Genomic DNA, 22,342 nt, shown 5'->3' on the forward strand with positions numbered 1-22,342 from the left:
CGAATATTGTACCAGCCTTGCCTCCCCAGAATAAATCCCACTTGATCATGGTGTATAATTTTTTCCATATATCGTTGGATCCGGTTTGCTAATATTTTGTTGAAGATTTTAGCATCTATATTCATCAGAGATATTGGCCTATAATTTTCTTTCTTTGTGTTGTCTTTGCCTGGTTTTGGAATCAGAATTATGTCGCCTCATAAAAGGAGCTTGGAAGTCTTCCTTCCTCTTGAATTTTTTGAAATAGTTTGAGAAGGATAGGAGTTAGTTCTTCTTTGAATATTTGGTAGAATTCCGTTGTGAAGCCATCGGGCCCCGGACTTTTCTTTGTTGGGAGTTTTTTGATAACTGTTTCGATCTCATTTGGTGTAATCAGTCTGTTTAGGTTTTCTGATTCTTCCAGATTGATTTTTGGAAGATTGTATGTTTCAAGGAATTTGTCCATTTCATCTAGGCTGTCTAGTTTTTTGGCATACAGTTCTTCATAGTATTTTCTTACAATATTTTGTATTTCTGTTGTGTCAATTGTTATTTCTCCTCTCTCATTTCTAATTTTATTTATTTGAGTCCTCTCTCTCTTTTTCTTGGTGAGTCTAGTTAAACGTTCATCAATCTTGTTTACCTTTTCAAAGAACCAGCTCCTAGTTTCATTGATCCTCTGTATTGTTTCTTTAGCCTCTATGTCATTTATTTCTGCTCTGATCTTTATTATTTCCTTCCTTCTACTACATTTGGGCTTTACTTGCTGTTCTTTTTCTAATTCTTTTAGATGCAGGGTTAAGTTGTTTATTTGAGCTTTTTCTAGCTTCTGAAAGTGTTCCTGTAGTGCTATAAACTTCCCTCTCAGCACTGCTTTCGCTGTGTCCCATAAATTTTGAGTTGTTGTATGCTCATTGTCATTCATTTCTAGGAATTTTTTTATTTCTTCTTTGATCTCATTCTTAATCCATTCATTATTTAACAACCTGCTATTTAGTTTCCATGTGTTTGAGAACTTTTGAGCTTTTCTGTTGTGATTCATTTCTAGTTTCATGCCGTTGTGATCGGAGAAAGTGCTTGATATGATTTCAGTCTTCTTAAATTTGTTGAGAGCACTTTTGTGCCCTAACATGTGGTCTATCCTAGAGAATGTACCATGAGCACTTGAAAAGAATGTATATTCTGCTGCTTTAGGGTGAAAGGTTCTGAAGATATCTATTAAATCGAGTTGATCTAGTGTTTCCAATAAGTCTGCTGTTTCTTTGTTAATTTTCTTTCTTGAGGATCTATCTAGTGATGTTAGTGGGGTATTGAAATCCCCTACTCTTATAGTGTTGCTGTTGATCTCGCCCTTTAAATCCATCAAAGTCTGTTTTATATATTTGGGTGCTCCTATATTAGGTGCATAGATATTTATAATAGTTATATCTTCCTGTTGGATTACTCCCTTTATCATTATGTAGTAGCCTTCTTTATCTCTTACTATATCCTTTGTTTTAAAGTCCATTTTGTCTAATATAAGTATTGCTACCCCAGCTTTTTTTTCATTTCCGTTTGCATGAAATGTTTTTTTCCATCCTTTTACCTTCAATTTATGTATTTCTTTTGTTCTAAGGTGTGTCTCTTGTAGACAACATATGTATGGGTCCTGTTTTCTTATCCACGCATCTACCCTATGTCTTTTGATTGGATCATTTAATCCATTTACATTTCAGGTTATTATTGATATGTAGTTGTTTATTGCCATTTTTTTCTTTAAAGGTGTATTCTTTTTTTGCTATATTCTTTTCCCACTTTGATCTGTTTACACCATGCCCTTTAACATTTCCTGCAGCATTGGTTTGGTTGTAATGAATTCCTTGAGTTGTTTTTTGTCTGGGAAGCTTTTTATTTCTCCTTTGATTTTAAACAATAGCCTTGCTGGATAAAGTCGTCTTGGTTGTAGGTTCTTGTTCTGCATTACTTTGAATATTTCTTGCCATTCCCTTCTGGCCTCAAGTGTTTCTGTTGAGAAGTCTGATATCATCCTTATGGGGGCTCCTTTGTAGGTGATAACTTTTTTTCTCTTGCAGCTTTTAATATTTTCTCTTTACCGCTTAGCTTTGGTATTTTAATTATGATGTGTCTTGGTGTAGGTTTCTTTGGGTTTCTCTTTAATGGAGTCCTCTGTGCTTCTTGGACTCGTGAGAGTTTCTCTTGCATTAATTTAGGGATGTTTTCAGCTATGATATGATTGAACAAAGTCTCTATCCCTTGTTCTTTTTCTTCTCCTTCAGGAACTTTTATGATGTGGATGTTATTTCTCTTCATGTTGTCACAGAGCTCTCTAAGAGTTTCCTCTGACTTTTTGAGTCTCTTTTCTCTTTTCTTCTCTGCTTTCATGCCTCCATTCCAGTTGTCCTCTAACTTGCTGATTCAATCCTCTGCTCTATCTATCCTGTTTTTAATTCCTTCCATTGTGGTCTTTATTTCTGATATTGTATTTGTCATCTCCGACTGATTCTTTTTTTTCTTTTCTTTTTGTATTTTTTCTGAAGTTGGATACCAGGAGAGACAGTCAGACAGACTCCCGCATGCGCCTGACAGGGATCCACCTGGCATGCCCACCAAGGGCGACACTCTGCCCACCAGTGGGTGATGCTCTGCCCCTCCAGGGTGTCGCTCGGCCGCGACCAGAGCCACTCTAGCGTCTGGGGCAGAGGCCAAGGAGCCATCCCCAGCACCCGGGCCATCTTTGCTCCAATGGAGCCTTGGCTGCAGGAGGGGAAGAGAGAGACAGAGAGGAAGGAGGGGGGTGGAGAAGCAAATGGGCGCTTCTCCTATGTGCCCTGGCCGGGAATCGAACCCGGATCCCCTGCACGCCAGGCCGACGCTCTACCGCTGAGCCAACCGGCCAGGGCCCCGACTAATTCTTTTTTATACTTGCTATTTCTTTATTTAGGTGTTCATAATGACCATCCATTGTTGTTCTAAGATCCCTAAGCATCCTTACAATCATTGTTTTGAACTCCGCATCTGGAAGTTTGATTATTTCCATATCACTCAGTTCATCTCTTGAAGGTGTCTCTTGTGGTTTCATTTGGATTGCACTTCTTTGTCTTCTCATCATCTGTTTTTGGGTGTTTTATATGTAGAGTTGGTTGAGTCTAGGCTTGGTGTTTTCTGCCTGCATTTTTCAGTTGTGTTATTTCTAGGTCTTCTTGGGTTGGTATCAGCTGTTATCTTTAATCCACTTTCAGATTTGGGCAGCTTTGAAGTCTTGATTTGTTTGTTTTCTTTTTTTTTTTTTTTGGTATTTTTCTGAAGCTGGAAACAGGGAGAGACAGTCAGACAGACTCCCGCATGCGCCCAACCGGGATCCACCCGGCATGCTCACCAGGGGGCGACGCTCTGCCCACCAGGGGGCGATGCTCTGCCCATCCTGGGCGTCGCCATGTTGCGACCCTCCTGGGTGTCGCCATGTTGTGACCAGAGCCACTCTAGCGCCTGGGGCAGAGGCCACAGAGCCATCCCCAGCGCCCGGGCCATCTTTGCTCCAATGGAGCCTTGGCTGCGGGAGGGGAAGAGAGAGATAGAGAGGAAGGCGCGGCGGAGGGGTGGAGAAGCAAATGGGCGCTTCTCCTATGTGCCCTGGCCGGGAATCGAACCCGGGTCCTCCGCACGCTAGGCCGACGCTCTACCACTGAGCCAACCGGCCAGGGCCCCTGTTTGTTTTCTTAACAGTTGATAGTCTTGTTTACTGATCTCAGCAGGGGGCTTCCTTGAAACTGTATCCAGGAATGCGATGGGTGTAACCTGAGACTCTGAAGGCCTCTTTAGCCAGCTAATCTCACTGGGTGCAGGGTGTTTTCTCAGCTTCAGTAGGGGGAGGTGTATCTCAGATCTCCATGGAGACCTGAGTTACTGCCCCTCCTCCCCACTTCTTGTTTTCAGCTGTGTCTTGTTGTGCTGATTGGAGCTGGATAGATGTCCAGAGATCTCTGATCCGGAAGCACTTCAGCTCTGTTTTGTGAAAGGTTCAGTCCCTCCCCCAGCTATGGCCGCCACCAGCATGGTTGAGTCAGCTTTTTTAGTTCGTTTCCTGCATTCCTTAGCCCCTCACAGTCTGTCCCTCTCCCTGTCCTTTTCACTTGGGAGATAAGCTGGTCTTTTCAACACACCTCGCTCCCTGGTTGCCAGGCAAGTGGCTGTGAGCAGTAGTTTCTGCTCTTTTCCCTGTGTGAGATCCCCTCTGGGCTCTCAGCCTCACCCCCCCCCCTCCATTCCTGTAAGCAGAGGAGATTCAGGCGCTCCCTACCAGGATTGTTGTGGCTTCTTCTTTGCTTCTTGGTTTTTGAGAGCTGTTCTTGCAGTTCAGAGTTGGTTTTTCATGCTGATTTTTCCTAAATTGATTTGTATTCCAGTTTGCTGGTGAGAGCTGGGCGTCTGTGCATCCGCCTACTCCGCTGCCATCTTTTTCCCTCTCCATTCATTTCTCACCGCTCATGTTCATGGTTGTGGGTGGCTAGAGTCAATCACAGCTGTCCTCCAGGATAACACCAAATTTTTATTGAATAATGCATAACGTACATGGGTCATTGTATGGTTCTCATGGTATTACATTTTAAAATATGTGGCGTTCATGGCTCTCTCAGCCAAAAAGTTTCCCGACCCCTGAGCTAAAGAGTGGGGCAGCCCTCTAGCTCCATCTCCTGGGCCCTCCAGTGGGAGGCCAGGGAGGGTTGTTTCTTGGGGTCACCGGCTGTCCTGTGCTTCACTCCGCACCTAGTACACATGCAATCTGCGGGCTGGACTGTGCTGTCCTCATAGTGCCTTTCCCACCATCTGGCAGGTCATCAGCAACCTCTTTACTTGACTGAGCAAAGGAAACAAAGACTTGCCCGCCTGCTTGTAATACCCAAAAAGGTATACTAGAGAGAGAGAGAGAGAAAGATTTAAAAGGAAAATCTTGCCAAAAGTGTAAGTAATGCATCGAAAAAATCAAGATTAACCCAAAATAAGTATTGGCACAAATAAGCTATGTTAGCACCAGATCTAAATTGATTTTAAAGGAAGATTAATAGTGAAAGGATTAATCTTCAGTAAAATGTCCAATTTTACTTCAGTAAAATGTCCAATCAGGAACTCTGGATTGGTCCTGGAACAAGCTTAAGGGTATGATTCAGTCTAGTCTTCTTAGAGGAAACTGAGACCAGTCAGTGTAAGACAGAAGCATATGTCTTCTACATATGTCATTTTAGGGGGGGGGGCAAAAGACCTTCCTAAGCAGAACTATTTCATTTCTTGTACCTAAGATGTATCACTTGGGAATATAATTTGAAATTTTATAAACCAAAGATTTGGCCTAAAATTATCTTCTTTACAATCTGTAAACAAATTTTTAAAATCTGGGGTGTGTACGTAAGCAAGGTTATCACTCTTTTAAAACTCAACAGGCCTATGTTTAAACTATGTTCTCCCAAATGTCTAGCTGAGACGCAGAGCCAGGGGCAGGAGAGTGTTCAGGATTGCGGTGCAGCGAGTGGTGGGGGCAGCTGTTGGAAGAGCTCGTGCAGACTGGGTAGGTCTATGTGGGGGAACGTGGTAGGAGCTGGCCAGCATTGCTAGTTGAGGGATAAGCAGCAGGGGAGGGGTGTTCTGGAGGGAGAAACAAAATTTAGGAATAAAGAAGTGAGAAAAGGTTAGCCTTCCTCTTATTATGAGTACAGGTGGCTTGTTGTGCATCACGGAATTGGAGAAGTACCTGGAGGGTTTTCAGGGGAATGAGAAAGAACAGTCATAGTTCTGGGACCCCATGTCCTGCTTTCTCATCACGTGTCCCATTTTATCAAACACAGAGTGGGGTAAAGGTAGGGTTACAGTTGTTCATATAGAAAATTATGCAATAATTAATAAAGAATAATGCAAGTATAAACTTTGTGTCTTGCGTATTCACACCCGCGAACCTCCTTTTGCCCCCATCCTGCATGTGCATGCTTCTGTATATGTGAGTTTCATGGAGAAGTTAAGGTTTTGTTTGGGAGAAAAATAAACAGAGTTCCACTGCTGGAAAAAAAAAAACATTAAAAAAAAATCACTGGCCTAGATCCCATGCTTAGAAACAGCCCTGCTGTACTGAACAGCCCACTTGTCCAAGGTCAGGTGAGATGGGATCGGAAATGGAAATGAACATGGTCTTTGCCAGAAAAGGAAGAAAAATCATTCTGTTCTAAAATCTGTTCATTTTCTTTCACTGAATGTTGAAGTTTTTACATAGATGACATTAAGAAGTATCATTTTATATAATTTGAGTAAAAACAAAACAAAACCTGAAATTGGTAATTTAGTTATATATGAAAAACTGTTAGGGAGTTATTAATTTTTTTTTCAGAGTTGGCAGAAACTTTACTTTGGGAAATTTTATAATATTTTTTAGGTTCCAACTTAAAAGATCTTGGATGTTAGACATAGGTTTTTAAAAGAGAAATTAAGAAAGCATGATCACATTTGACTTATTTCTTCCAAAAAATTGTATAGAGAAGGAAAACATTTACCAAATAGGTAGCAAATGATGAGACAGGTTTTCCAAGTGCACCGATCACCAACAGGGTGCCGTGAAAGGAAGGGCAGGGAGGCCCTGAGAATGGGCTGAAGTCAACTGGAGTTTAAGAAAAGCAATTACGCCGCCAAAAGCATCTTTCACATATGATTATTTCCCAAGGAATTAGTTATTTATTTTCATCTTATGATTTTAGTTCCAATTTAGTAGGAGCAGGGAAAGCTATTTCGTTGACATTGAAGAAGAAAAATTGTGCCTCTTTTCTCCAGCCTTGTGCTTTATTTTTTCCATATGAATCTGCTTTGGAAAACTGAAAAGAAATAAAAATAAAATTGGGAAAGTAGTTTCACTAAAGGATTTTTCCCAACCCTTTTCAATTTGTTGGCTTGATCTTTTCTGGATATCTTTTCGCTTTTACTCTCATGGGGGATAAATTCTATATCCAATAAGGTATTTTAAATCTTAACATGTCTTTGGTTTTGAATTCATTCTAATAATGTGCCAGTGTTTGGAGATAAATATAAATTCAAATAATAAAACACTAAGAATTTAGACTGATTCTAATGTTGAAGAATGCTCTGGGAATTTTTATCCCTTTTAATATATCCATATTTAGATAATTCGTGGTGTAGACTTATTCTTCTGTAAGCAATTTAACATTTTTTCTTAGCTTGATAAGATTTAATGTTTACAATCTTACATCAGACTTTTACAAATTCTTAGCACTACCAAGACAAAAGTTGCAAACCAAAACAAAATTCTTCCATGGACAACTTTAAATAAGTAAAGGTAATTGTTTTCTTTGATAAATAATACATATCTTTTATTGTTTAAAATTTTTTCTATGTAAATAATCCATTGTAAAACTGTCTTTATGAAGTGGGGCTGTTAATCAAACACAAGAACTTGTTTCAATATTAAAAAGAAAACCGAGATTATAGGCAGAAAACACCCTAAGTTTGTGTCCCACAGCAACATGTCACCTTTCACCTTCAAAATTTAAGAGGTTAAATTATTAGTAATCTCCAGGGTTTCCTAATGTCCAAATCCAAGGGGCTCTTTTCAGTCCTCAAACTATATCATCTCTCCAAGGAATATTATAATGTTGACAGCATATTATAATGTTGACCTCATTGTTTCCTTAAAGTGTCACCCTTTCTTTTTTTCTGTGGTCCCACAGCCTTCTGGTCCTCTTTGTACCTTTTTGATGACTCATCTCCCTTTTAGGCCTTACTTCTTTCTGGCCAATCCACTTGTTAGAACTTTTTCAGCAATGTAAGTAGTATATGTTCACTAAAAAAAATTTAGAAACTAAAGATGAACAGAAGGGAAAATATCAACTGCAGCCTGCTGAGAACCCCATTGGGAACTCGAGTTTTATGCTAGGGGCACTGGGAAGCCATTGAGATATTTTGAGCAGGAGAATCAGTTGGTCCCATATGAGAAAGAGTTTATTTCGGACATATTGTCTTTGAACATCTTGGAAAATGCAAAGTGGGATGTGATATATTTTTATGATATTGCACATACATAGCTTGATAGTATAGGAAGTCTTGAAGATACAGATTTGAGGGCCGTGTTTCATGAAATAATAAGAGTGGATGACATTTCTCTTTGAGGGTGTATAGAGAAAAGAAAATAAACACCAAGCGGGCTGAAGGCCACACCATGATATTCTGAGCCCAGCTGTGATGGGCAAAGAGAGGGTTCCACAAAAGAAGCAATTCGAATATTAAAGAGGAAATATCCAAACAAATGAGGGAAGTGCTATTCTGAAGAAGGCAAGGGAATAGTAAGACAAGAACCGAAGTGCCCACTGCATTTGTTCCAAAGCGATGCCTGATACCTTTGAAAAGGAGGTAAAGAAATTGAGGCAGCAGGTGGGGACTGCTCTTTAAAAAAATTCTGGCCAAGAAGGGAAAATGGAGATGACAGCTGGGAGGAAAGGGAAGGGCAGTTTGGTTGGTTTTCACTCTTGTCTTTCGTTCTTGTGTCTAAGAATAGTGACTTGAGCATGTGTAAATGCTAACTAGCAAGAGCAGGATGAGAGGGGAGGTAGTGAAGATTCTGGAAGGAGTGTGGATAATGATGAAGTGAATGTCCAGAGGAGTCAGGAAGGCAGGTGAATGCAGAGCCCATGGCAAGGAACCATGTTTAGCCTGAAGGAGAGACACCCGCTATGTGAGACAGATGGCAGGGACTGAAGGATGGGTACACATGCAGTGGCAATCTGTGAGGGCAATGGCAAAGAGCTGAGCAGTTCTATTTCCCATCCAGTGGGTGGTGCAGGCCTGTGGAGAGCGAGAGAGCTGCAGCGGTGGGCAGTTTGAGGGTAATAGAGAAGGTTTTAAATAGCTGCTGAGGAGACTGAAAGTCAATGAGAGACACTCATAGATGGATTGCCAGGCACAACTTAGGGCCAGCTGAAATGATAGCTCATGAGCATGGTTGAGCTGGATTCAGAAGTCTGACTAATGTCTAGATTCATTCTGAAATATTGCTATGACAGAAGAATGATAGAGAGGGAGCTAGCCCTCTGACAGAAGGTGTCATGGAGGCTGAGCCCCAGAGCAGGTGAATATAGGTAATCTCGTTCTGTCTCTTTCAGGACCTGGAATTCTTTTAAATTGAGTTATAATTGACATATAACATTACTGTATTTTTCGCTTCATAAGACATACTTTTTTCCCTCAAAAGTGGAGGGGGAAATGCCTCTACATCTTATGGAGTGAAAAATACAGTATTTTATTATATTTTAACACACCATTTGGTTCAGAATATTTTTTTCCTTATTTTTCTCCTTAAAACCTTAGGTATGTTTTATGATCAGATGTGTCTTATGGAGCAAAAAATATGGTGTACTGATTTCAGTTATAGGACATAATTAGATTTTTATATATATTATGAAATGATCACCATAATAAGTCTAGTAAGCATCCTGGAATTTCTGATAGAGGGCAATTAAAGGTAGAGGTGGAACAGTATTAATAAGGTTCAGTTATAACCATGAGAATGGCTGATTAATTGTAGAAGTGAAAGTTGATGGGATTGAGGAGGTCAAGGTCTGTGGCTAACAGAGAAGTTATTATTGTCTGGGTCAGACTGCTTTTTGTTGTGTTGTATTTTGATAGGAGATGTCCTTTTAAGTCACAGTTTTATTTGCATTACCAAAAAAACATACTCAGTAGCTCAGCTGTTAGCTATGGCCGCCATTCCTTTTATCATGTAGGAAATAGTGGCTGGAACCCCCTTTGCTCTCTATGCCCAGCAGGCAAAATCTAATGATGGGTGGAAGGGTTCTATATATTATCATAGTCACCTCTGGCTTCTGATCATTTGCTTTGGGTTGTATATCATCTCGCTCTTGTAAACATGTCATTCCTATCTTACATGGAGCTGGCCTAGACTTGGAACTCAACCCTTTCTTCTTGCCCTCTTCACTGACTTCTACCCCCATGAAAACATCAGTCAAACAAAATCAAAACAAGAACACTCTTAAAAGGTCATTGTGTAAAACAAACAAAAAAAACCCCAAAGGTTGCAATAATGGAAGGTACTCTGCATTACAGCAATGGTAACAACTTTCTGGTCATGTATTACATATGTCAATGCTTCCTGCTCCTTCCCCTGTTCTCTATCTCTTTCCTCTCTCTCACGCTATTTCTCTCTCTAAAAATAAATAAATAAAATGTATAAAAAAAAAAGTGCCATATTGGCCCTGGCTAGTTGGCTCAGTGGTAGAGTGTTGACCCGGCATGTGGATGTCCCAGGTTCCTGGTCAGGACACACAAGAGAAGCAACCACCTACTTTTCCACTGCTTCCCCTCTTCTCTCTCTCTCTCTCTCTCTCTCTCTCTCTCTCTCTCTCTCTCTCTCTCCTCCCCTCCTGTAGCCATTGTAGCCATGGCTGGATTGGTTCGAGCACATCAGCCCTGGGTGCTGAGGATGGCTCTGTGGAGCTTCTTCCTTGTGCACTAAAAATAGCTTGGTTGCGAGCATGGCCTGAGCTGGCAGAGCATCAGCGCCAGAAGGGGGTTTCTGAGTGGATCCCCTTGGGGCGCATGTGGGAGTCTGTCTCTCTATCTTCCCTTCTCTTACTTGGAAAAGAAGAGGGAAAAAAGTGCCATGTTTCTGAACTAGGCTTCCATTTTCCCAGTGGATCACTTCACTGTTCTTTTCTCTTCTCTGCCTTTTCTTCTTAAAAAGAAAGATTCTCCTGAATTCCCAGTCTAGGTGATTTTGCTTTCTCCAGGCTGTACCTTCAATATCAGCTTCAGTCTTCCTGCATATCAGAAACTTGCCTGATCATGAAATTCAGGCAAGAAATGATAGTGACTTAGACATAGCAGTGGAAGTTATGAGACAAGTTCAGATTCTGGGTGCATTTTGAAGGTAGAGCCAACAGGTTTCATTTATGGCTTGGATAAGGGCTGTGAGAGAAAGAGAGAAGTCAAGTCTACTGAAATGAAAAGGTTTTGGCCCAAGAACTGAAAAGATGAGTTGGCCTTGGCTGAGATCGGGAGCCTGTGGGAAAAGCAGGTTTTGCACAGGAGGATCAGAAGTCCAGCTCTGTCAATGTGAAAGCTGAAGTGCATTTTTATATCCAAGGGGAGATGTTAGACAGGCAGTCAGGTGAGTTCAGGTCAAAGCTGGGAACTTATATTTTGGAGACATCACAATTAAATCTACCTAGTTCCACCTGACCAGGCGGTGGCGCAGTGGATAGAACGTCGGACTGGGATGCTGAGGACCCAGGTTCGAGACCCTGAGGTTGCCAGCTTGAGCGTGGGCTCATCTGGTTTGAGCAAGAACCCACCAGCTTGAACCCAATGTCGCTGGCTCCAGCAAGGGGTTGCTCAGTCTGCTGGAGGCCCACGGTCAGGGTACATATGAGAAAGCAATCAATGAACAAATAAGGTGTTGCAATGTACAATGAAAAACTAATGATTGATGCTTCTCATCTCTCTCCATTCCTGTCTGTCTGTCCCTGTCTATCCCTCTCTCTCTGACTCACTCTCTGTCTCTGTAAAAAATAAATAAATAAATAAAATTTTTAAAAAATCTACCTAATTCCACTCTGTTATACACACACACCACACAGTCCTCACTTATCAATGATAGGTTCTGAGACTTTAAGTAAAAAAACATATAACAAAACCAACTTTAATTAGTTAGTTGATATAAGAATTACTGTATCCCCATATATAAGACGCACCTTAATTTTTGGGCCCAAATTTGAAAAAAAATGTATTACATAAAGTCATTGAACTCAATTTTTATTCATCATAAAATTCCTAAAATTCCTCATCACTGTCAAAACTCTCATTCATCAGCTTGTCCTCATCTGTGTCTGATGACGAATCACTGTCTTAATATATTGCCTCATTCTTAGTTCCATCTATGGCATTTGAAATGCCACACTTCTTAAATGACTTGACAATGATCTCAAGCTTGAAATTATCCCAGGATCTTTTCACTCAGGTACAAACTTCTCCTATAGTTGGTTTCTTCACTCTTCCTTCCAGTGTCAAATTGTCCCTGGAAGACTTCATCCATTGTTTCCATTTGTCTCTCATGGCAGCTTTGAAGGGTTTGTTAATACTGACATCAAGTGGTTGGAGCTGGGATGTCAAGCCTCCAGGTATGATGGCAAGTTTTGTTCTTCACTCTGCAGCAATCTTCTTTGTGTTTTTTGTTACATGTGCTCTGAACTGATCAAGCACCAATAGGGAAGGTTTGTGTAACAGCCCACCTGGTCTCCTTCTCCAGACTTTCTCAAACCAGATCTTCATCCCATCCTGACCCATCCAACCCTTATCATGAACGTGGACAATCACTCCTTGAGGAATGTCTTCTTTTGGCATTGTTTTATGTTTGAAAATCAGCATAGAGGGCAGCTTGGTTCCGTCGGCACAACAAGCTAGAACAACTGTATAATGGCTCTTTTCATGTCCACTTGTCTTCACAGTTACAGTTTTCACCCCCTTCTTATCAACAGTTCTGTTACTTGGGATGTCAAATTGAAGGAGGACTTCGTCTATATTTGCAATCTGTCCCAATTCAAACTGATGTGTCTTTGGACATTGAATGACAAAATGATGAAATTCAAGGACCTTCTGCTCATAGCTTTCAAGCATCTTTTGGGCAAGTCTGGTACATGTACACATGCTTAGTCCATTCTGTTTCATGAACCTGAAGCACCAACTGTGTCCTCCTTTGAGATCTTTGACTTCTTTTTCATCAGTAATTCTTCTTGCCTCATGCTGAACCATCTTTGTGGACACAGGAATTCCAATTGCCCTTTGCTCTTCAATCCATATCTTCAATTCCCTCTCTAAATCAGGCCATTTTGCAGGCTTGTCTATAATGGCCTTCTTCTGCGGTGGCGTTTTCAGTAGGGTTTCTTCTTCCCGTAGCCAGTCTCAGGTTGATTTCTCAGTTGGAGGAGGACCCAACTTACATTCAGCAGCACGATTTCCATTCAGTTTTGCAAGCTGGATCCCTTTTAACTTGAATTCAGCACTACATGAAAATCTTTGCTGAGCCATTTCTGGGCAGAACATGGCAAAACATATCCTACTGTAATATACAGTGGTCCCTCGTCTATCACAGGGGTTAGGTTCTAGAACCCCCCACAATAGGCGAAAATCCGCAAAGTAGTGACCTTATATTTATTTTATTATTTATATATATTTTAAGGCTGTATAAACCCTCCCCACACTCTTATAAACCTTTCCCACACTGTTATTAACCTTTTCCACACTCTTATAAACACTTCCTATGCTCTTAAACACTTTCTACACTCTTAAACCTATATAAAATCCCATGATATAGTGAAAAATATGTGATACAAAATTAGATATATACAATTTAAAAATCTGTGGTACAGTGAGACCACGAAAAGTGAACTGCGATATGGTGAGGGACGATTGTACTGGTAACAAGTGTGAAACAATGAGTGCAAAAACAAGTGCGAAAAAGCAGGGAATGCAAGCGTAAAGAAATCTACAACCACTGTATAAGACACATCCAGTTTTTAGACCCCAAATTTTTCAAAAAAGTATGTGTCTTATACATGGGGAAATACGGTAAGTTCCTACAGCACCTCATCAACATTATAGCACAATGACATTATTCAAGCACCTGCTTGACTTCATCTTGTCTTGACTACATATTGATAAAGTTCCTGACTGCTCTATATCCTAGACCATTTTACCCCACAGAAATATTCTCTGACCTGCTACTAAGAACCAGAGGAGCCTGACCAGGCAGTGGCGCAGTGGATAGAGTGTTGGACTGGGATGCCGAGGACCCAGGTTTGACACCCCGAGGTCACAAGCTTGAGCACGGCTTCATCTGGTTTGAGCAAAGCTCACCAGCTTAGACCCAAGGTCACTGGCTTGAGCAAGGGGTTACTCAGTCTGCTGAAAGCCCGCGGTCAAGGCACATATGAGAGAGCAATCAATGAACAACTAAGGTGTCGCAATGCGCAATGAGAAACTAACGATTGATGCTTCTCATTTCTTTATTCTTGTCTGTCTGTCCCTGTCTATCCCTCTCTCTGACTCTCTCTCTGTCTCTGTCAAAAAAAAAAAAAAAAGAACCAGAGGAAAGTCATAGTGAAACCAAAAGCAGAAAACATAAATCAGTCTGTTCTTGCTACTGCATTTCTATAGGGCCTGCAGTGCCCAGCGCATAGCACAGCCTGCGTGAGGCCCAGACTGCTCTGAGCCCTGTCTCTGGAGGCTCACTCATTTCTCCAGAAGGGCCCTGGGAACCTATCACAGCAGCAGAACCTGACAGGGACTCAGATCCAGTCCTGCTGAGCTTCCCTCAGGGCCTCTTGGCATTCCCTATCTGGGGGTGCCCACCCGCATGACTCCCAGCCTCCCCGAAGTAGCAGCAGCCTGACTTCTTCCTGAGAGGGTCAATCATGCCAGTCAACACTGCCCCCAGTTTGGCACTTGTCACTTGTTACTAGCACCAGGTTTAGTGTACAGTGCCTGAGGTGTGTTTTTGCTGGAGCAATAAGGCAACAACTAGAAAGCAGTTACTGTGGCCAGGTCTCGTTCTGAGAACTTAACAAATACAGTGAGTTTATAAGCAACTTGAAGCTATTCCAGGTGACACTATGGGCATCCGCCAGGGTGTGCAGACTTCCTGCTTCCTTTCCCTCTTACGTGGAGTCCAGAGCAGAGTCCCTTCATCATTAGATCACTCTCCATTTCCAGCATTCTTTTGAAAGAGGTTGTTAGGGCCCTATTATACATTCCATGTCTACCACTCAGTGCTGGAGCCCCGACAGCCAGCGCGTGAGTCTGTGGGCACAGAAGCTCTCTAGTGGAAGGCTCGTGAAAAGACAACAAGGAGGGAAGAGCAGAGGAGAAATGTACTCAAATGTGAGCAGAAACCCACACAGGGCATTCGCTGAATAAGCAGAACCCCCTCCAAGCACCGCAGATGTGGACCTCCGGTCACACAAACATGTCAGGCCCTCCTGTCACCAAAGGCAGATACCACGGAGAGGCAAGACCCCTGAGTTACTTCACTGGCCAAACAATAAATGGGGTTGCCCCAACCAGCAAACATAAACTGTATTCAGAGGCCTATGGCTCTGGTGAGCTGTCATATGAATGTATTATAATCACCAAAGCTCAAGGTCAGAACGTGAAAGAAAGTCCACCGCTCAGTTCCCACTGCCTCTGCGCCCGGGACCAGCCTCCGGGGGACAGCTAGACAGCCGGACAGCCATTTGCAACTTTTATTCCCAGTCTGAGTTCACCCAGATGATGTCGAGTCAAACCACAGGGAAATCTGTTAGTGCTCAAATTGGCCCATAGTTTTCATACAACTGAAATATTACATACGGTCATAAACTGTTAGATATAAAAGTAAAAGTTGACTGCAGAGAGCGTTCCCCGTGCTAGCTGGTTCCCCTTCCAGGGGACGTCAGTCACAGGTTGCCAGACATCCTGAGGGCTGTGCGGGGAGATCTGAGCCTGTGACCCTGGAGGAATAGGTCAGTGAGCCCAGTGCGTGGGCCAAGCTCTACACCCCTCCCCTCCCGTGTCTTCCTCCATGCCAACGCTGTAAAGAGTTATGTGTTTGATGTCTTAAAGTGTCCTACGCAATTAAGTTTTAAAGCAAGGGGCCAATTTTCCTCCAGTGTGTATATAAAACTCCCAATAAAGTTAAAGTCCTTGGGTGCAGTTACAGGAGAGAGAGGATTTAAAAAAGGAAAGTTTTTGAAAGAAAAAAATACTTCAAAAAGTGAAATCTGAGGTGGTGCCCCCCCAATAGTAAGAGTGTTTTCTTAGTTGGAAAAAGTCTACAGATCAAAAAATATACCAAGACAGTGTGCACTGATTCCACAATCACTTGTACCTCACTTTCCTAGGAAAAGTAGCCCTTTTAAGTAACTATTGCAAAATATTACAATCTTCACCTTGCACTATGTATGTGTGAGTGATCTGAAAACGTGTGCTGCTCTTTGCTTGTTCAGCTACCCATCTACCACAGGGTTCTGCACTCAATTTCTGTTGTGCAATGTGTGTATTGGTTTTAAAGTATTCCTCTGAGACCTCTAATTTGTTGTGTGAAGCTCTTAAGGAAAACAGAGGAATATATTCCTTAGCCTAATCTAAACCAAGATGCATACTATACTACCTGCCGTTTGGATGTTGGTTTGGGAAAGTAGTATGCCTTATTCAATCTGTAAAACAGCATTAGGTACCTAGTCTTTCTGTGTATAACTGAGCAATGAGTAACATTCATTGACTACAAAATAAAATGCAGGCCTGACCTGTGGTGGCGCAGTGGATAAAGCGGCCACCTAGAATGCTGAGGTCACCGGTTCGAGGCCCTGGCTGCCCTGGTCAGGGCACATATGGGAGTTGATGCTTCCTACTCCTCCCCCCTTCTCTCTCTCACTCTTTTTCTCTCTTCTCTCTAAAATAAATAAATAAAATCCTTGAGCACACAAACAGTCTACACTTCTAACACTGTACCCTTGGTTGAGAATGTTTCTGGCTAGGGAAAATGGGCAAAACAGGATAAATTAACCAGTGAAGAATAGATCACAGTGCCTGGTATGTAGTAAACTCGGTAGCTAATAAAAGCATTTCACGTTAAACCTTTGATAACCTGTGGGCCCGATGCCAGTGATTAAGGAAGCAACTCTTACTACCTACCATATGTACCTTTCTATGCCCTATTTTCTCCTTTTATCTGTTATTTTAAAAATTTCCCCCCTGCCTATACTTTAGAACAGGAGTCCCCAAACTTTTCACACAAGGGGCCAGTTCACTGTCCCTCAGACCATTGGAGGGCCACCACATACAGTGCTCCTCTCACTGACCACCAATGAAAGAGGTGCCCCTTCCAGAAGTGCAGTAGGGGGCTGGGTAAATGGCCTCAGGGGGCCGCATGCGGCCCACAGGCCGTAGTTTGGGGACCCCTACTTTAGAACTTTAAAGTACTAGACTGCTTGGCTCCACTGGTCAAACTTTTAGGCTACAAACATTCACTCCTTACCATATAGGATATAGAATGAAGCCTCATGGTTCATGCAAGAAACTTAGGCAAAATTTATATCCCAAAGAGTAGTAGTCCTCTTAATGCCTTCAGGACAAGTAGATAAAAAAAGAAAAAGTCATTTACAGAGTAGTCATAAAAAGGGTCCTGCATTGATTAAACATTGTGCGCTAACATCATCATGAATGAACAGTAGATGCTCAGCGGCCCTTGTCTCACTGCCTCCTGAAATAGCCAGCACACTGCAGGCTCTCTCTGAAACACCTAGATGCCAGCAGCAAGCCAAATGCTGTGACTAGTGTCTTTCACACTCACAGTTCACAGATTTGTGTAGCATGAAATGATGTAACTGGCATCAAGGGTTTGAGAATAAATGCAAGTGACTCTTGGAAAGCCAGAAGGGACCACAGAACAACACCAGATATTAAGGAGTATGAACAAAATTCAGGCTTTTTGGCAGACATCAGGCCAAGCGGCTGCTTTCCCAGGGAACTGTGCTTGGTGGTAGTGGCAATGGCAGATGCCGAGTGAAACCTGGGTCGTTGGTACCCATGGAGGTCAACCAGAAATGAGGTGGGGCCTGGAGCAAGTGCTGATGGGCTAGGCTGACCTAAGGGCCAAAATTCCTGCTTCCTCATTCCTCCTAAACTAACAGGCTGGGCTCCAGGCAACACATGCCAGAATCTAACCTCAGAACTGCTGAAATAATCACCATGATGATGAACAGCATTTATGGAGTGCTTACTTTGTTCTGGGCACTGGGTTTATGAGATTCAAACCTGTATGAAGCCAAGCTACGTCATGGTCCAGTCGTGACATGGAAATGCAGTCAGACACAAAAGCCTGGCAACCAAGTAGCAACTGAAATTCATTTTAACCCTAGCTTCACTCTCTCTTGAAAACAGTGAGCAAAAGCATGCCCTGTTAAACTTCTTTAAAACCCTCCAACAGGAGGGAGGAAGGTTTTTGCAGAGAAGACCCAGAGGCACAGTATGGAAGTCATTTGACTGACTACCCCTTGCGGTTGCCCTGTTTGGAAAAGGCTGTTGGCTGTTGGTAGTTGGTTGTCCTTAGGTTTCGTTCTCTCAGGTTAGCCCACCAACTCTGGTTTCGATTTTGGTTTGCTTACATAGCCTACCAAGGCCTTCTTGTTTAATTACATTAATAATGTAAAACTTTCAAGGCATGATCTTCCTCAAATGGCCTCTTTTCTTTTACTCAGAAGAAAATATTTATTTATTTTGTATCTCAGAAGAATGACTATGTCTCTTCTTTCTTTCTCTAGAATTTTGTCCCTTGTTGGTGAAGTTCACAATTTAGGAAATTAGCCTGGAAGCAGGAGGGGTGAATGGTCAATTCCAGGGGGGCAAGAGAGAAAATGCTGATGGCGAAAAGCTGTTGTAAGCTTTACTGGCATGGGGAATGTCAGAATAGAAGCAACAGAGAGCAGTAGAGAGACATATGACTGATAACTGTAGGCAGTTGAATCACAAGAATATGACAACTGGTTGAATGGAGTGCAAAGAAGATATAGTGGGAGTGAGTGTGAGGCAGGGTGCTTCCTCCCTGGAGCAGCCAGGTGATGATATCTACTACTGATGTTGGGGAACATGGAGGGATTCAGGTTTAGAGAGAAAACATTTAAGATTTCATTTGGAATATATTAAGTTTGAAAGAGCTGTGGGACTTCCAAGTAGAGATATCTAAGAAGCATTGGCTATGAAGTGTGCCATTAAAAAGAGGGTTCTGGAGAAGGTTGGCGGGTGGAAGGTGGTGACTGCCACCGGCCAGTCATGGTCATGTGCAGGGTGATCTCAGGCCCAGAGCATCTGTCTTGTCTCCTGCACTGGGAGCAGCCCCGCTGTCCGGCCTCCTGCGCAGTCCTCTGCCCGGCCACCCGGCCCTCAGCCTGTGGGGACAAGCTGCTGCTGGAGGAGGTGCATTACCACCCGCAGACTCACTCTTCACTGAGTGGACCTGAAGAAGGTGCTGGCACCTCTCTGAATGACGCCAGCCATCTGCTCCCGGCCGTGTGGTGCATCTACAGAGCACAGAAATGTGCCTGGCCACTCACCTGCTCTCTATGCAACGACTGGCATGGGAAAAACAGAACTTTGCTCTTGGCAAAGGCAACGAAGAAGAAATTTCTATACGTCACTATCTTTCCAAAGTGCTAAATGAGCTTCATGTTCTCCACACAGAGCTGACTAAACAGCTGGGGGACCCAGTAGTTCTACCCATTGTACAATTTCAAGGAAAGGATCTCACAGGAATAAGTAAGCACTTTAAAGGATCTTTTTTGGACTTCCCAGCAATGAGCATGGCCTCTCAATGGCAAAATGCAGTTAGGCTTCCTTAAACAAACAAACAAACAAACAGGATAATGAAAAGGCGAAGACTGAAGTGGTAAAGAGGTGTTCCTGCTGGCAGAGGCGGCACCTCTCCTGAAGCCCTGGGGCACTGCTGCGCCCCCACCATGCGGCAGTGCAGGGAGCGCGTGGCCATGCAGGAGCCGTGCGAGGCTTTCCCCATGGGCAAAGTTTTATTTTATTTTATTTTATTTTATTTGTTTATTTATTTTTAGAGAGAGAGGGGAAGGTGGGGATAAAGGGGGAGAGGGAAAAATACCGATTTATTGTTCTACTTATTCATTCACTGATTGATTCTTGTACGTGTCCTCACCAGGGATTGAACCAGCAACCTTAGCATAGGGGGTTGATGCTGTAACCAGCTGAGCTACATAGACAGGGTGACAGATGAACTTTTCTAAAGAAGGGAGCAGAGATGTTTTCCCAAAGTATGGACAGCTTTTTATCCTCCTCTGCAGATATGGCTCAAGTGTTCAGGTGGAAATGGAAACCAAAGCAGAAGTGATGAGGGTGTCCCAGCAAGGACTACTTCCTATTGGTGCAGGTGTTTACTCTGTAGACTCTGATGTGACTATACCACTAGAAACCTCATCTAGGAGACTGGTTACCTTACTCTGAAAATTAAACAGGTCTGGTCACTACCACCTGGGCAAGACTTGACTTCTTCACCCAAGGTGGGCATCTCATGTGTCAGGCCAGGGAAGCCTGGCTGAGGTTTGGTCCAGAACCTGGACAACTGCTCCGTGATGGTGATGGACTGTGAGTGCTGATGCTGCAGCCTCCAGATCATGCCAATGGGAAATCAGGAATAACCGTTCAGGCAGAAAGCAGAAAAGAGAATGAAGAGTGGATACGTGCAGTAAAAGACATCTCCAGGCAGGTCTACCTGACGGAAAACCTGAGTCAGAAACTGAAAAGTTCAGAGAAATGACCAAGATGCGTCCAAAGCAACTGTGACCTTGAAGCTGAGGAATGAATTGTACCTGAACACCCATTCAGTTTGATATTGTCCTTCCTGCTACAGAATTCCTTGATCAGAATAGGGAGCAGGCATATCAGCCCTTTCGCTGAGACTAAGGATGACACGTTTCCAAAAGCAGAATTTGCAACAAATGTTTATAGTTCGGTTCTTGGGATCAATGGCAGTTAAAACAGACAACACTACCCAAGTGATTTATGAAGCGATGAGACAAGCATTGGCAGTATAACGTCTTCCATGTAACAGAAGCCCATCTGATGGTCACCAGTCAAACTCTGAGTCTCTGAGTTTAATACATCCTCAGACTCAAGTATCCAAAGCCAATATATGTTATGCTACTAATTTGGGAAAAGAAATAAACTGAGGTTCAAAAGGCTCCATAAGCATGGCTCAACTGATGCGGTCATACCACTTACCAATCATGGAAAATATATGCTTTTAAATAACCAGATGACAATGACAAAAGTCCAAGTGAAAATAGAGACACAGAATCTGAAGCATAACTCTTGTGCCTGTGGGGAAAAAAGTGGCCAGGAAGAAGAGCTACCTCCTTAAGGGTTTTCAATTTATCTGATACATAGGTGCATGACCTGGTTTCAGAACCCTGACAATTGCTTGTGGAATGTATTCTCTATGCTTTGGTACTGAGATTCAGAAGGGAAACAGTAAGAAATGGTTGACAGTATTCTTTTCCATCTACAAATGTTATTTTAGGTGCTTTGTGGTAAGTCTTTTTCTTAGATTGTTATTGTTCAGTGCTCAGAATGAAAGTTATGAGAACATGCATTGTTCACTTTATTTGAATGTCATCTTTTTTTGAGTTTCCATTAGCCTTTTTTTTAAATGAAAAAAGCCTAGATTTATAATTTGATAAACACTAAACATTTCCTATTAATATAATCCCATTTTTATATTTTTTTATTTAGACAATTAAATTTAACAGGGTGACATTGGTCAACCAGAGTACACAGATTTAGAGAAAACATCTTCACATCATCTGAACAGTCAATTATGCTGTATACCCATAACCCAAAGTCAAATCATCCTCTGTCACCCCATATTTGTTTCTCTTTATGCCCCTCCTCCTCCTCTCCCCCCCCTCCCTCTCCCCCCCCTCCCCCTGGTACCCACTGCACTCTTATCTATGTCCATGGATCTCAATGTTGTGTCCCAGCTATGTATGGAATCCTACAGTTCTTAGTTTTTCTGCTTTACTTATTTCACTCAGTATAATGTAATCAAGATCCATCGATGTTGTTGTAAATGATACTATGTTATCATTTCTTATGGCTTAGTCGTAGTTCATTGTATATATGTACTACATCTTCTTTATCCTATCCTTTATCATTTTTATATTTTACTTAATAAGGTTTAAATGCTTGTCATTCTGAAAACTGTGTATTTATGATCAAGCTCATAATTGGACCTAATAGCATTAATTTGTGTAATTAGGCAATGACCCTTGCTTTGAGCCCAGACCACTAGCAGAAATACAGGTCTAGTTTTGAGAACTGTTCCAGGCATCATGCAATAAAAAGACTAGCAGATGAGTACCACAAGAGATGCTCAGTTTTACAGTGGAGTCTTCATGAACCAGTGTTCAGAGGTTTATGGTCCTTTAGATACTGTATTTAGTGGTGGATCATCATGGACAAGGTGCAGCTCTGCCAGGTCCTGTTTCTTCTGAGCCAGACCCTCCTCAAGGAAGGGACCAATTAATTGTAAAACTCACTTGAAGAACAGCAAGTGGTGGGGCTTGGTATAAAGTTCTTGTTTCCACTCTGGCATCCCAGCGCATTCCACCATCTTCCCCTAACCATGAAATAAGATAATGGTCTTGAATTAGTACAGTCTGTTTCATTATAACCAAGTTTAACAGAACATCATTGTCTTTGTAATAAATTAACCTAGTAGTAAATTCTAGCAAATAAAATCTACAATTTT

General features: G+C 42.3%; 1 protein-coding gene and 1 pseudogene across 4 annotated transcripts in view; both read left to right on the plus strand.

The window, feature by feature from the left end:
• ODAD2 (outer dynein arm docking complex subunit 2) overlaps window positions 1–22,342 on the plus strand; it is a 225,820-nt gene that overhangs the window by 202,336 nt on the left and 1,142 nt on the right. The window lies entirely within an intron of this gene.
• LOC136337961 (DCC-interacting protein 13-beta-like) lies at window positions 18,844–20,901 on the plus strand (annotated as a pseudogene).

Source organism: Saccopteryx bilineata, chromosome 5, assembly GCF_036850765.1.
Source record: "Saccopteryx bilineata isolate mSacBil1 chromosome 5, mSacBil1_pri_phased_curated, whole genome shotgun sequence".
NCBI classification, from domain to species: domain Eukaryota; kingdom Metazoa; phylum Chordata; class Mammalia; order Chiroptera; family Emballonuridae; genus Saccopteryx; species Saccopteryx bilineata.